This window comes from Amphiura filiformis, chromosome 11 (genome assembly GCF_039555335.1).
Source record: "Amphiura filiformis chromosome 11, Afil_fr2py, whole genome shotgun sequence".
Classification (NCBI taxonomy): Eukaryota; Metazoa; Echinodermata; class Ophiuroidea; order Amphilepidida; family Amphiuridae; genus Amphiura; species Amphiura filiformis.
Window position 1 is genome coordinate 52,321,425 of NC_092638.1, and position 16,326 is coordinate 52,337,750.

At 37.8% G+C, this 16,326-nt stretch overlaps 1 long non-coding RNA gene across 1 annotated transcript; it reads left to right on the forward strand.

The window, feature by feature from the left end:
- The first annotated feature begins 9,660 nt into the window (after positions 1 to 9,660).
- LOC140164984 (uncharacterized) lies at positions 9,661 to 14,002 on the forward strand. The gene is made up of 4 exons (XR_011860616.1): positions 9,661 to 10,148; positions 11,654 to 11,776; positions 12,559 to 12,686; positions 13,598 to 14,002. It is a non-coding gene; the product is annotated as an uncharacterized lncRNA (long non-coding RNA).
- The last annotated feature ends 2,324 nt before the right edge of the window (positions 14,003 to 16,326 follow it).

The window sequence follows — 16,326 nt, forward strand, 5'->3', positions numbered from 1 at the left end:
AATAACAAACTATGTGCCCAAAGAGTTGTCTTTGGCATGTCGCTTTTGAAATATAACCAAAAATATCAAATTTTGGAAAAACGCCCCAAAATTTAAAACAAACACGAACCTTCCAAAATAAATATATATTAGCACTCGGCGGCCCAGTCACTACCTGCCGCTGTGATTTGGGGTAACTCATTGCTTCCCCTCTCCAGATACCGGTACTTCAAGGTCGCTCATACCCCAGCCCTTAATACATTATTATTTTCGAAATATAGACCTATAACATTGCAATTTTAATGTTTGACTTAACGAGTTAACAATATTATTGTTGTCGAAATATATGACATTGTATTACTGGATAACATTTGACTTGACGAGTTAATGCAATTATTGTTGAAATATATATAACATTGTAAATGTATAATAGTAGACTTAGGTGAAACGATTGTCGAAATATATAACATTATAAATGTAATATCTGACTTGAGTTTAGTTGGTTTGGGAGCGTTTATAAGACATTTTGAAAATGCTCCGAGCATGTTTGAAACACATTTATAGAGTAGAGCAAAGAATACTGATCAATATGCCTTAATATATTAAATAATAATTTCTTTGTATCTTATTATATTTTATGAACTTCACAATATCTTGAGTGTGTATGGTAGACAGTATGGTAGATAACCCTACATATGTTTTTTTGTGTGGTGACGGGTTGTATATAGGTGATGGTTGTAGAGGGTTTTAGTGGTCAGGTGGGAGTATTTCGTTTTGGAAACGACGGGTGTAGGAATTGCCTTGTGAGATACAGTGTATTACACAATCAAAGAAAATTCTAGCCACTGTAGACGCATCGGTTTCTTTTAATGGAACTAAGATAGGCCATCTTGTGCAAATGGTCTGTGAAACATAAAACAACTGTTTCCCGATACTGTAATAGAACGTACTATACTGTTATAAGAACGAACTTCAGAAACTTTTGTTGTAGTTGGATAATCCTTAACAATTTGCAGCTTGGCGGGATCTGTAGCTATGCCATCTTTGCTAACAATGTGTTCTAATTACTTGACTTCAGTTTGTCCAGAAGTGCTTTTCTTTAGTTGTAACTTTAATCCTGCTTATCTTAGTCTATCTAATACTTATTTAATCAGGGCCGGATATACCATACGGCCAGATGGGCCCGGGCCCAGGGCCCCCAAATTGTGGGGCCCCCAAATTGCCCTGTGTAGTGTGCATCTTCCATTTTAGCCGAAAAACACCATGTTTGGGGCAAAAATAGGGTACAAAAATTGCAAACTTTTGCCCGCTTCGCGCGCACTGGCCTATTGTATAGCAAAATTTTGCTTCAATTTGGGCTAATATAGTCTTAAATTGAAATTTTTTCGCGCGCTTCGCGCGCAAATGTCCTAGTAAAATCTAAAACCTTGGCCACTTGATCGAGTGCACATGTCTTCCTCACGGTGCGTTTGGGGCCTCCAAATTTTGGCCTGGCCCAGGGCCCTCAAAAAGGTAAATCCGGCCCTGCTTATTTTAAATGATCCAATGTTGTTCAAAACTTCTACTAAAGATAATTACATCATCTAAGTAACAGAAAATACAAATTTTCAATTTAACCCACGCAATACTTCTTGCATCGCTTGCTGAAAAGTTGGGGGAGCATTATGAAGACCAAAAGGCAGAACATTGAATTCATACAGACCGTCTTGGTGATAAATGCGGTCAGTTTCTTCCGTATTCTCCACCACGTATTATAAATCTAAACTAGGGTATTACCCAATGGGAAGGCGGAGCGAGATACGGGATTTGGAGTCCCAAGGGAGGGATTATAAACGGGAAAAGGAATGGCTAACACGAAATGAATCAGAAGAAACAGAATTACGTTTAAGAATTCGTTTGTGATTTTACATCAATTTACACACGGCACGGATCAAAATAATGATGTTTGTCTTAAAAATGGGCTGCGATAATTAATGGCATCCAGACGATTGGATTCATGTAGACCTATTTTTGCGTACAATTTGGCTTTGATGTTAAAAGTGGACCGAAATGCATTTTCTGCCAATTATTAGCATATTATAGCAACTTTCAAGAAAAATTGTATACCATATTATATTTCACTTTGGGTATTTAGAAATCTTATACTAAATTATCACTCACCATTACTCCATTACGTAGGAAAACAGTAAAATTAAATTTTGGGCAATGGGCAAGTTGAATTTACTGGGTGGGCAAAATAATTTACTAACATGTTATTTACCTCCCTGCTAGGGACTGGTTTTCCATCAATGTATGCATCAAAAAGTACGGGAGTGGTATTTAACCTTATCCTCTAGGAATGAATGTATTGCGTCTTTCATCGTGTTTGTAGTCGACTGGTTCCTGGAGGCAGATTATTTTCTTCATAGGCAGACCCCAGAGGATGATTTAAGCACTTCCCAGCAAGTCTTGCGGTTAGCACAGCTGTGTGAGTGAACATGACACCACTACCCACCCACTGCATACACACGTGCATGATGAAATGTGAATTTTGACAGATAAATTTACAATAAAAACACCTTGAAAAGGTTGGTCGATTTCACATTTTATGTTATCTACAGAAGGTGTGAATTATTCTTCATGCATACATCACTTTAGATCTAAAATCGACCATGTAATAATGACACACGGGCAATTCTAAAACAACATCTTTTGCACAGAGTTCAATGGGATTTGAAAAGTAAAGTGGCAGTTGAAACTCTAGTGATAACACTTTTACAGTGCATGATGGGGCTTCCTTAAATCATCCTCTGGGCAGACCCAGTAATTTGCTTACGAAGTGGAAGTTGCCGCTGATTTCCTTTAAATCCTGCAATTATCATTCCATCAAGACTAAGATACGGACTTCCAGCAGCACTGGGTCCAAGATGATTCTCGATATAGGTGTTAGTTTGGCCAGACAACTTCATTCGTATAGTCCAGTTGTCAAATCCAGGTTGTCAAAACCCAAGGTCACGTTTGTCTATGAATGACCAATCGGAAGGCCAAGACAGTTGCTACAAATAATGTGATGTCACTGTTAAGGGTGAATAAATTAGCTGCCCATTGATATGCAACATGATATGAACATGTCACAAATAATCTCAGAAATACGTAGATGTTTGAAAAAACTTTTTTTTAGGAGTCATACTTTAATCTACATGCTATAATCAACCAACTTGGTCAGAAGAACCGCTGAACCAAATGTCATAGCAGTACTGTGATGTGTCCTGCGTAATTCAATTTAATTATTTATCTTTGTTTACCATTTAAAACAATTTCATGAAAGTTGGGAATCCCCATGTCATGTAATCACAATAAACAATGTCAGTGCTATTTATGGATTGTGATTCCCTAGAATCTAAAGTGGATATGACATCATTTTGGAGAATCAGGAAGTGTTGTAATATGAAAGGTTAATGTTTATAATTAGGCTTGGGAATTTCCAGATTAAATCATATGTTGTGAATGATGGAATTTTTAAGGAAAATGTAAACATGATTCGAGGCAGATATTATTACAGTGTTTGTTTTGGGCTAATTAATGTGTTTTACAGTCCATATGCCTTTTAAGAAAGGTACTTGGGAACCAGATATAATCTTATGTAGTCAATGTACAAATATCCAGTAATAACGGAGAAGATCTAGAATACGTCAAAGGGCGTACCGTTTTCAAGATAGGAATATTCTTCTGCCGACTTGCTGAAATCTGGTTTAAGAAGCAACATAATTATCTGTTAATGTGGAAACAACGGGACTGCATGAAGGCTAACCTGTTTTAAATTAGAAATTGCGTGAAAGTTGAAAAGAGCACCATCTTGGAAATTTATCATTCGCTGAACAGTGATTTTCGCAGGAATCAGGATTATACATCAGTTGAGTAACTTTGCAATCAACAATAATAAGAATACTGCTGGTTAAGTAACATTCCTAATCTATGTATTTGATCGATTACAAAGTGTATGTACTTACGTTCATCAAAATTATTGATTAAATATATACTTGATTATTCATTAAAAATTCAGATGTTGTTAACTTAATCAAACAATGTGTTTTGTTATGCATTCTGAAGTGAATTTGGGTAAAAGGTGTTTTTAGCCTTGAGTTTGTAACTACTAATAATAGCACCCAGATACAGAGCTGACCCAAATAGGGGTAAAGGTCATGTAGGCCTAGGTTCATTTTGTCAATGACCCCTAAATGAATGCTACTCCTATAGGCATACTCTAAATTACTTGCTTGTATAAATATGCTTGCTTACTTGGACGTCTTGTCTAGTCTTGTCTTGTCTACTCCGCCGATTGCTCTCCAAACGACTCTGTTCTGAGTTCCTAATGTCTTGTCTCTCTATCCCAGTATCTAGTTTTATTAGTTGCTTAATGGAGTCCTTCTGTGGTTATCCTTTTGGTCTTGACTATCTGAGTCTTATCTGTAGGCTGCCACATCAAGACACTACCTCTGTTGCACAGTATCCGAAGAATCTCAGTCTTTTCGTTATCAGTGTTCTGCAGATTGAGGCATATAGGGTATAATCTTCTTCCACGGTAAACCAAACAGCTTCCGTGGTAAACCTTATAGCGCCATCACTTGATGAAAGTACGTTATTAGTAGGCGTGTGTTGAAAGCTATCTGGGCTAGAACTATTGCGACTGTAGGGGTGAGCTTGCCTACAGGTAAAAAAAATACTCGTGGCGGTTATATTACACGTCTAGTTTAGGGCAACGGGGTAGAAAGGAGGGTAGGCCTACTACGGGGATGTGCGACAGATTCGGGGTGCATTTTGGTTTATTGATGGCCCTCAATTTCATGAAAATTTGGTTTAAGAAAGATTGTTTTTATTTATTTTTTTTGAAATTAATTTGTTTCCCAAATTTTATATCGGAAAGTGTGCCATTTTTTTTATTGTTATCATGGCGTGCGATAATAAATAGGCCTATTAATATAATTTTTAAATGCTATTTTATCATGTTTATTATTTTGTTATTAATTGAAAATCTAAACTAGTATAAAATCGTATATGATGCCTTAAATTAAAGTTTAAAACGTTCTTCCAATATTAATAACTATTATTAAATAATTCCTAACATCTCGGACAACACGCCCCCTCCCCCAACACCCACACCCCCACACCCCTACACCAACAACCACACCCCAAGTCTTGGCGAAAGTGTACCTTGCACATCGTGCACGCGTGCGTGCACCATCCAGCATTGTCCCGCTAAAATACACTACCCTATTACGAGCAATGGAATAGCCGTCAATCATGCACATGCACAGTGGTTGCTCATGGAAGGAAGATTATACCCGATGTGACGCGGTTGCTCATGGAAGACAAGAAGGATTATACCCCTTTTCGATTGAGGAGAGCATGCAGTACAGCTCCTTATTAAATGGTGGTGTGTGAATGCCAGAGTCTTGTGTAGCAATCATCAAGCGCGCTGATGTATGTTGCAGAAACCTGGACATTCACATCAAAGTTTAAAACTTTGATGTGATTGTCCAGGTTTAAATAAGTGGTGAAAGGCTTCTAGGTAAGCTGTTCTACCAGATCTTGCTCATGCTGTTGCAGTCTTTCCATGCTTGGGCTTTCCTGATATTAAAATCTTTTTCACTATACGACCAATAGCCCAAGGTATTTGAAGTAACCTTCTATTTCAAGGTCACTGCCATCAAGTGTTTGGATGAATGGGGATGGGCCATATTGTAAATCATTGCCTTTGTTTTCTTGGCGTTCATGCTGAGACCGAGTTATGTGAGCAAAGGAATTCCTCGATCTGAGAGTTGCTTTGAGAGCACTCAAATCGATGAAATGTCCAGTTTGAGAGTCTCTCAAATCCAGGAAAACCCTCATTTGAGAGTACTCACAGATCGAAGAATTGTCCAATATGAGAGTCTCTCAAATCCATAAAATAGCTCGTTTGAGAGTTACTCTCAAATCGAGGAATTCTGCCAAATGAGAGTGATAGCGCCCTCACCATATCTGGCGACAATTCATACGAGCTGCATTTATGAAAACAACGAGACGATTTCCGTATTTTTAAAGTTCAAATTAAAAAAATATCATATCAATTTATAATTACTCCTCAAGCCGAAGTTACCAGGTAAAATTAAATTGTATCATGATCACGGACGGTGTAGTACTATTGTCAAAAGGGAAGAAAAAGAATGCGGTTTCTTTATCGCAAGTTCCGTGTTTCAACAACCAAAGGCGTTAGCATGTAACTTGTACATGTTGTAAGCTTACTCATGTACTGAATGACTGACTCACTCTGCAACAATGGCCAATGCTCTGCCGATGAGAACCCAACGACGACGTAAGTTCCAATATTTTTATGATCTAATTGAGTACTAATTCATAAATAATTATGCAAAGTGAACCCAAACAGTAAAAATGTTATCCCATATCGAACAATTAAATATTAACTTTTAATATCTTTAATTTTTACAATAACACTTCATTTCTCGTGATCCTGTGAGGCTGAGTGCTAGCCTAGCATCTTCTAAGTTATGATATTTTTCAGTAGATATCCACGAAAAAAGCTTATTCCCAAAAGTTTTGTTGATTCCGATTTTGCGTTTGCGAGTTAAACATGATTATGTGTATGTATTACACTGCTCATGGCATAGGCCACTGTTGTAATTTCGTTCTGGTATACCAGAACGAAAATCAAATTTGGCGATATTTTTGCTATAACGAATTTCTGCAAGAAATATTCGGGACATAAACATCATGTAGCCACAGGTATGGTATAAAAATCTCAACTTTTTTTGAGAAAAGTGGGGGATGAGGCTGTACGTGGATCACAAAATGAGGCTGTGTGATCCCCCAGCACAGCATCATCCCCCAACTTTTCTCAAAAAAAAGTTGAGATTTATATATCACTGGAAACCTCTGGTTACATAATGTTTATGTACAAAATATTTCTTGCAGATTAATTCGTTTAGCAAAGATATCTTGAAATTTGAATTTCGTTCTGGAATTCCAGAACAAAATTACAACACATTGTCTATGGAGCAGTATATGGTCAATTCCAGCAAAGCGGACAAAATTCTCTCTATGTTAACTTTCCACTTTAAAATGTCATTAATAAAGGAAATCACGTTATTGATGGAGCATATCATGTCACATCCAATGTGCTCTCTTTGTGCATATAGGCCTTTACTAGCAAGTCATACCAGGGGACAAGTTATGATAGCTTAAATGAATTGGCGTTACCCACGAATTCAAAGATAAAGCACCATATATGTCATTGAATGTCCTTCAATCAAGATGAAATTATTACCGTTAGAAAGACGTTTGCATGATTCTCTCATCATATGTAAAACGATTGAATTCCACAAAAGTTTGTGGACTCTAGAGGCCATTAAGTCAATTTGGCTAATAATTTTGTTACCCGCGTATCAAAAATAAAATGATCGTTCTGAAAAATGTTAAGCGAATATGCCATAAATGACTATATCATGAAACGAAGTTTCGTTCTATAATTCTGAGGTCCAAGTGATTATTTTATGCAAATACGTTTTACCCATAAAATTCCATAAAATCAAATTTGACGTTACCCACGTATCAACTGTTACCCACGAGTCCAGCAAATATAATTGCCATAACTTAAATTAACATTTAATGACTTTGGACACTGAATTTAGTTTGACAAGCGCTTAAAATTGTAAATCGCAAAAATCGTTCACCGCTTTAAAAAAGAATCTCTGACGGTTTAAACTTTTGTTACCCACGAATCCCGAATAGATGCTAACCTTGAAAAATAAGGAGATTGTTTATTTTAAGTTTAAATCAGCACATATTCAAGCCATGGGTATGCTATAATTTTGACAGTACTTACAGTTTATACATACCAGGGGACAAGTACTTATAGCTTTACCCAAGAATTCGGCGTTACCCACGAATCCAAGGATTTACTCGTAAATTATATGTTTCTTATGCATCTTAACATTTTGAAAACATGCGAAATAGGTTCCAAAACAGTTCTGTTTAATAGCGTCCTCTTGAAGGTATACTGAAGCTGTATCATGAGGTTTTGATTGATTATCCTAAATTACCATTTTGGGTAAATGCAATTGGTTAGAGAAAGCGGGAATCATTGAAACACAATGGAGGAATAACCGCATGGTGGTTTCCAACCTTCTGTAATATTTTCTATTTTGCCGCTTACCAATACATACCTTCAAATATGTGTTACCCACGAAAATTTGGTTACCCACGAATCCCTACTTAAATTATAGTTAACAATGTATTGATAGTGTTTTAGTTCATAGGAACTGTCAAACACGAGTTAATAGAATATTGCTGCATGAAAATATGGAATGATTTTACTAAAATAATAATATAAAACTGTTTGCTCTGTCTATTTGAATTTGGCAACTTCATTATTCTCAAATTTTTATACCCAAAATGCCATAATGATCCATTCTAAATATTCCATGTAGTCTGTATTTTGATTAAAATTCATTTTAGTGCCATTGCAGCCTGAATTATTGACATACGGAAAAGTATTTTTTATTTTTATTTTAAAAAATTAATAGGAATTGCTATTTTCCAGACGCTGTTACCCACAAATCCATCCGAGATCCTCATCCTGCTGACGAGATACAAAATCTAACTTTATATTTATATGAAGCATTTATTCTAATCTTTCGAAATAATACAGTAATGTTAAATGACAGCCACTTTGGAAAGAGTTGAAGAATTGACACAATTGACAATCATGCAAGATGCTAACTGCTGCTTGTCCGAGAATTTTTTGTATAAGAATATATAATATATTTAGTATAAAATGGGCAAAATCCCTAAAATTAATACCATATTGAGGTTTTTTTAGCTAGTTATTTGCTATGCAATATTTCTTCACTAAAGTGTTACTATAAAATTCTCCAATAAAGTGTTACTATTTTTATGTGACCCCTGGGCCTCATGGAAGAACATATGATACCTTAAAACATCCACTGAATGAGTAATCCAGGCAAAAGAAGAAATAAAACAAACTAGAGGCAAATGGTGGTCATAGACCACAAACCTAGCTGGGGCATGTTGGTGTTGTGGAGGTATCTGACCCCTGCAAAATGTTCCAAAAATGTGCCCCTGTCATGAGGCTTGTTGTCACCGAGTTTTGAGTCCGGTACTCCTCACAGATGTCCAGAAAATGCAATTCTAAGATTTGACCCAGATGACCTTTGACCAGACCCCTGCAAGATGTTCCATAATTCACCCCTGGTCATGAGTTGTCACCGAGTTTGAGCCCTGTACCTCTTACAGATGTCCAGATAACGCAATTCTAAGATTTGGCCCCAGAATGATGTCTTTTGAGCTGACCCGTGCAAAATGTTCCAATATGTTCCACAGGTCATGAGGTTGTCACCGAGATTGATCCCCGTACCCCTAACAGATGTCCAGATATTGAAATTCGAAGATTTGACCCCAGCTGACCTTTGACCTGCCCCCTGCAAAATGTTCCAACATGTTCCCCTGGTCATGAGGTTGTCGCCGAGATTGAGCCCCGTACCCTAGACTGAATCCTCCAGTCCTATCAACATCTACGCACGGTCATCGGGTTGTGCTGATGGTGAGGACTGAATCGTTCAGCAATCCAATATTGGTGCAGTGAAAATGCTAAAATATGAATATTTAGTAGATTTTGATTACGTCATTGCTTTCAGCTACTATTGTGCCCCATTCTTCGTTCATGATGCTACCATGGGAATATAAAGACAAACGGAGCCCTGATTAAAGCCCGACATTTGGCTGATTTGGGTAGCTTTTGTTCGCTACACATAAAGCGAGCTTGAAAACAAACAGCTGAGTACCGATGCAGGGAATAAACCTCTTTGCCAGCAAATTTGGTAGCTGATGTTTAAAAAAAAATTTCTGTTGCGTCCGCCATTAGTAGTTTTTACAATTTTCCCATTTTTAAACCAAAATAATCAACTTTGCACGATTTTTAGTCATCATGGTGAAACTTTTGTGGTTTTGTAACATATTGAGTCCATTGCACACCGTCAGATCGCAATATTTAACTTGATTTTGAGAAGGAAAGGTCGTCGCCACAGACCCCGCTCAGACCACAGTGACATGGATGCACTGACTATGCACAGCCTCGGCGTTCACGGTGCGGTGCAGTGGCACTGGTGGTAAACAATGTAAGTATAAAAGCTGAAGTTATTTCAATTATTTTCACGTGTAGTGTGCATGGTTTATAAGGCCATCTTTTACACCGTAAACAAGAGCAGTGTCGTGACTCATGACTGATTCACTCTTATATTGTAGGCTAGGCCAGGCAAAAAATCAGGCCACGAAAAAACATCAGTCATAAACAACCTGTATCAATGACAATTGATTTGATATGGCATGCACGCAGTTGAGCGCCAGGCATTGCTGTCTAGATTTTAAAGCCGAGTGGTTGATGGTAGGCCTACGCGAATGATGGTACGCGAATGGTTGAATTTTCACAATACACTTATTGGGGTATATTCAAATAAGAGTTTCGGGTTTTAAAATTCACGTTCAAATGCACGAAAGGCACTAATATTTGTACCTTTCTATTAATCGTTTTAACACTTAATTCGCTGGCTGATTTTGTGAGATTCGCAGTGAGTAATATTTGGTGTCCATGGCGAGTGGAAAATCGCTCACTAGAAATTTTTTTTGGGGGGGCGAGCGGTGGCGAGCAATCGCTCACCAAAAAAAAGTCAAACGGCAAGGCCTGGGGTTCAATAATTATAGGTAATTATGAATGCGTATTACTTACTGCTCGAAAAATAATGCATATGCGCTGATGCTGGTGCGTCTAATGCATGAGCCCCAAAGGGGAAGACAAAATTAGGCGAATCGACATCAGCGCAAGTGCATTATTTTGCCTAATTTCTCGAGCAATAGGGCCTAAGTAATATGTGTTTATTAATCTATTTCATACAGTGGCGTAGGGCCTACCGTGGCCGCCCCAACCCCGGGGGGCTGAAGAAAATTAAATTTTGCTGCCCCTTCCTCAACAGCCCGAAAAGGTTGACCCATTTTTTTTCCGGTTGTTTGAAAAAGTGAAGAGCAAAAAAAAAAAAAAAGATTTCAGGTGCTGAAAAGCAACACATTTTGATGTATAGCAACATTTTTTCAAAAATTTGTATGCTTTATCAAATTTTTCTGCCTTTTTTATGTATTAATTCTTTTGCCACCCCCTTTGTTTTTGTTTTTGCCACCCCTGTTTTTGCAGCCCCTTCAATTTCTCTGCCCCCTGCTTTTACCCTGGGGGGCTGGCGCCCCCAAAGCCCCCCAAAATAAGCGCATGTCATACACGACAAGAAAAAAAACACATAATTTTAACTTTTTTATGTAACAAATTATCACTCAAAATGTTGGAAATTAGAACCAAATATAAACCCGCCTTGAAAAATGAATCAATCCTATGTGACACGAACACGCATGAAACACTGCCGTAGACTACATAGAATGCACAATATACACAATCAATGCATGTTTCATACTTTTCTGATTGGCTGCTTTGATAGGAGTGTATGAATGCTTTACGCTAGTTGTGCGTTGTGTAATCCAGGACTGGCGATGATTATGTGAATTTACGCGAGAAGTCTAGAGGCCCCTCTTGTAAAACTTTTCTCCATTAAGATATTATTTCTTTAATTTCCCCAACTAGGTGATACTGATGTCAACTTGATGTGAACTGTACAGTTGCAGCAACTGCTTTCAGGAGATGGTGGCTTTTAATGAGAATGTATAGTGATGAACTCAACAGTACTACTGGTGCAACAAAAAGCTGGTATGTACAATGAGTAACCAGGGACTGCCTTTTGAGGAGAGTGACATTCATGCATTTAAATTGGGATGCAGACAACCCCAGGCGGACAACATGATCTTTGAGGGCACCTTAAGTTTGTTCGGTTTTTATAAGGTGGAACAAATAAGACTTGTAACAAGAAACAACATGGTATTGATATATGTGTAATTGTGTATGTAGAATGGCATGCACGCACTGCCATGCAGGTGGTCGCAAGCAATGCTTAAATCAAATGCTATTTGTGCGAAATTGACAATCTCCAATGTTAAGGCGTAAGGCTTTTTTTGTGAAAATTTTTATCATAAAATTTACAAGGCGGAAAATTTTGGGCTTTTTTTTTTATAGTTAGTCCTGACTCCCATCTCACACATGATGATGAGCTGATCATAGTTTAGCCTTTAGGCATGAATGGGCAAAATGCCAAATTGCAATACGTGTGCTACGTGACACTACGGATGCACCACCATTGATCTCCAACACAACTCGCATGCCATACAAGTCACACACAGATGCAATGATCAAATTTTTATCTAAAAGGTGCGCAGTAAATCCGCAGTTTACTTTTGTGTGCAAATAAATGGTAAAACAATTTCCATAAATATATTTTGAATTGGTACCGTACTTAGGCCTCCCATATATGTAACTCTGGGGCTTGCAGCATGGAGCAGCCCAATTTCAGAAACCTGGAGGCACAGTGAAACATGTTTGTTCTTGTAAAACGTTTCTCCATTTTAATATTTTGTTTCTTGAATTTTCCCAACTAGGTGATACCAGTGATGTCAACTTGATGTGAACTGTACAGTTACGTTGCAGCAACTGTTTTCAGGAGGTGGTGGCTTTTAATCAGAATGTATAGTGATGAACTCAACAGTACTGGTACAACAAAAAGCTGGTATGTACATGTACTATGATTAACCAGGGACTGCCTTTTGAGGAGAGTGAGAGCATTGCTCTCTACTGCTCTCCTTTATAGAGTACTACACCCTGCCCAATTCTGTGCATATTTTTGCATTTTTCTCAAAAATTATAGTGCATTTGTGACAAGTAAGATATGTATATTATCCTTGCCCCTATACATATCTTACTTGTATCAAATGTGCTATAATTTTGAGAAAAAATGCAAAATTAGGCACTAAATTGGCCAGGGGTGTAGTACCTAAATCTGATATAGGAGAGTGATGTTTGACATGTGAAACGGCTCTCCTTGAAGGCTCATGAAGAGCTATTTATTGCTCTCCTTCAAGTTCCAAAAGACAGTCCATGAGTAACTGCTATATTGGTTGATGAAAGGATTAGGCCATAAGGCCTGGCTTAGTAACTCAGGCCCCAAGATAGTAACTTCAAGCCCCAAGATAGTATCTGACTTAGTACATATGCTTAGTAGCATGGGCCCTTATTAATAGTCAGGCCCAGGGTTGTCACCACGCTGGACTGGGCCGTATGGCACTCACTAAATTGGGGGTTTTTAAAGTTTTTTTTTTCAATTTTTTTTTTTTTAAATATTTCGGAAGTGGATGATGATATTTCATCATAAAAGAGGAAGAAATTTTTTTTAGGGGTGGTACCCTCAAAGCCTATTCCCGATCCCTAGCGTTCAACTAAAAAGATAGTGCGAGGGCGAGAGCTTCGCTCGCTATGCTAACCAGTACTATTTGGGTCCTGGTGACAACCCTGGTCAGGCCCGTGCTACTAATTCAGGCCCAAAGATATTTTTTCTTTCTATGTCACTTTTGGGGATCTGTAGGTTGTTCAATATTAAAATCTAAATATTTTAATTGATATTTTGGTTATTTTTCTTTACAGATGAAATATGAACTTATTGGAAGGAACCACCTGCAGCAACAAGCTTAAGCAAGAGACAGGTAAATGCTCCATAGCTTCAACGGCACTTCAACTAAAAATCAAGCGAATTTAACTTCGAGGGGAAAACTATCGACAGAAAAAGACATTGTCAACATATGGCTGTTACGGCCTCACGCCTACCTATCAATTAGGTTTAGTGGACTAGCTGGCTGGTAGCCACTAGCCATCACTGATAATTTGGAACATGTTTTACCACACAGTGGAACTCATAATATATAATTATGATAATGTGGACTACAATTAAGTCAACAAATACTGGACACAGTGGTAACTAGGCGAGTTAAAAAAAGGCGAGTTAAAAAAAAGGCGAGTTAAAAAAAGGCGAGTTAAAGAAAAGGCAAGTTACCCCCAGAGATTAGGGTGTGGTTTTTTTCAATTACCCCCACAAAGTAAGCTAAAGATGAGTTACGACAAAGCCATCAAAGTCCCACCAGCGAAGTTACGGCAAAGCCATCAAGTCCAAATGGCGATTTACGACAACACGATCAAATCGGCGAGCTACAGCAACGCTATCAAGTCCTGTAAGAGAGTTACAGGAATGCCGTAATGATGAATGGAAAATGGCTTTCACTATAGAAAAATTATCAAATTTGTGTACATCGTGGAACATACTCTTTGCGTGGCTGTGCGTAGTAAGCAGTTGTACGCAGATAGCCTCGCTAATATGGACGCGTAGCATTGTATGCGCGTGTAGTTAGCATGATTAGTTGCGGAGTAACAAGCGTAGTTGAATGTTCCACGATGTACACAAATTTAATATTTTTCTATAGTTGAGGTTCATGATGATGAGAAAAAATCCATTTTACCTAAATCAAATTGTAATCTTAACTTGCTGATAAGACTTGCCATAACTTGCAGATGGGACTTGCCGTAAATTTTAACTCATCGATAGGACTTGTCGTAACTCGTCTGCCAAAAAATCTTAACTCAATGGCGAGACTTCCCGTATTCTCAGCAGGGATCAATCTTTAACCTCTGCAGGGACCAGGGGATATTAAACTTATCTGACTTGCCATTTTCTCTCGCTCTTACTCGCCCATTTTTAACTTGCCAATAACTGTCCCCTTACCCTGTTAAGCTACGTATGACTTTTGTACATGTATGTACCCATTTTACAGACTATGAATTATAGTAATAAATAAATAATAAATAACCTAGAAGAGAGGGATGTGGTGTAGGTTATACATGTACCTGTATGTATTAAACAGTGGACAATAATTAGATAATGTTAATTTTCAATTTTAGTGATCCTAGCATCCTCTTTTTATATCATTTTAGGTAGATATCCCCCAAAAAGGTTATTCCCAAAATTGCAGTTGATTCCGATTTTGCATTTGCGTAGGTATGCATGATTATTTGTTGTAATTTTGTTCTGGTGTACCAGAACATAATTCAAATTTCATGATATTTCTGCTGAACAAATTAATCTGCAAGAAATTCTTTGTACATAAACATAATGTTGCCAGAGGTTTCCAGTGGTATAAAAATCCTTTTTTGAGAAAAGTGGGGGGTATGATGCTGTGGATCACAATCACAAAATGCCTTACTTCCAAAAGCAGCAATTTCAACTGCACTGACTACGGAGCCCCCAAAGTGACATGGAAGAAAAAAATCGAGGTCCGGCTTAGTAACTTGGGTCCAAGATAGTAACTCGGGTCCAAGAGTAACTTCGGGTCCGAGATAGTAAATTGGGGCCCTGACTAGTAGTTTGGGGACCCAGAGTTACTATTTCGGGCACGAGTTACTATCTTGAGCACGAGTTACTAAGTTGGGCCCCAAGTTACTATCTTAGACCCCGAGTTACTAAGTCGGGCCTCGAATTACTATCTTGGACTCGAGTTACTATCTCAAGGCTATCTCAGACCCGTTTTTTTTCTTCCATGTCACTTCGAGGGCTCTGTATAAATCAGCACAGTCGAAACCTAGATTTCGCCTTGGTTTGCAAGAATCAAAATCCATCCTAGTCACTGCACTTACTGTATGATACAAAGAGAGATTTTGATTCTCGCACCCGAATCTTACAAGAATCATTACGAGAATCGATTCTGTGATGCTCGTTGAAATCTAGGCCCTGACAGTGATGAGTGATGTTCAATTTCATGAAAAGGTGTTCAGAATTGGCTGGGCCTCTTTGGTCATAGTTTATTAGGGTTGCAGATTGGACAAAAGTTGGGGACGTGGCAACTTTCAAAAATAAGTAAACTGAGTAATCTGGATATCAGGTACTTCATGTTAAAAGCAGTTTTATTTCCTCCGATTTTGTATTGATTTTTTATTAATGCAACTTTTCTTAGTGTATTTTTCAATTAAAATAAATTGATGTTTGTTTAAACATTATTGACCATATCAAGTTGTTATCCTTTTTGTATCAGTCATGTGTTAGAAAAATAAAATGAAAAGAAATATAACATGTGCCTGTATCTGTGTGTTTTCAGGACTAATCAATATTTGATGTATTCGGTGATACGTTTTCCAGTAAAAAAACACAAACTTGTAAATGTTAGAATTTATAAAATGAAACACAATTTTTCATTAAAAGAATTAAAATGTGCATGCCTTCTGGTACATCTTACCCCGGACTTTTACCCTCAATTTTGTTACCCCGGCCTCCGCTATTAAGGACTGGTTTTATTCCCCTTTTAGAACCCAATATTTTGTGATCCCCCCAC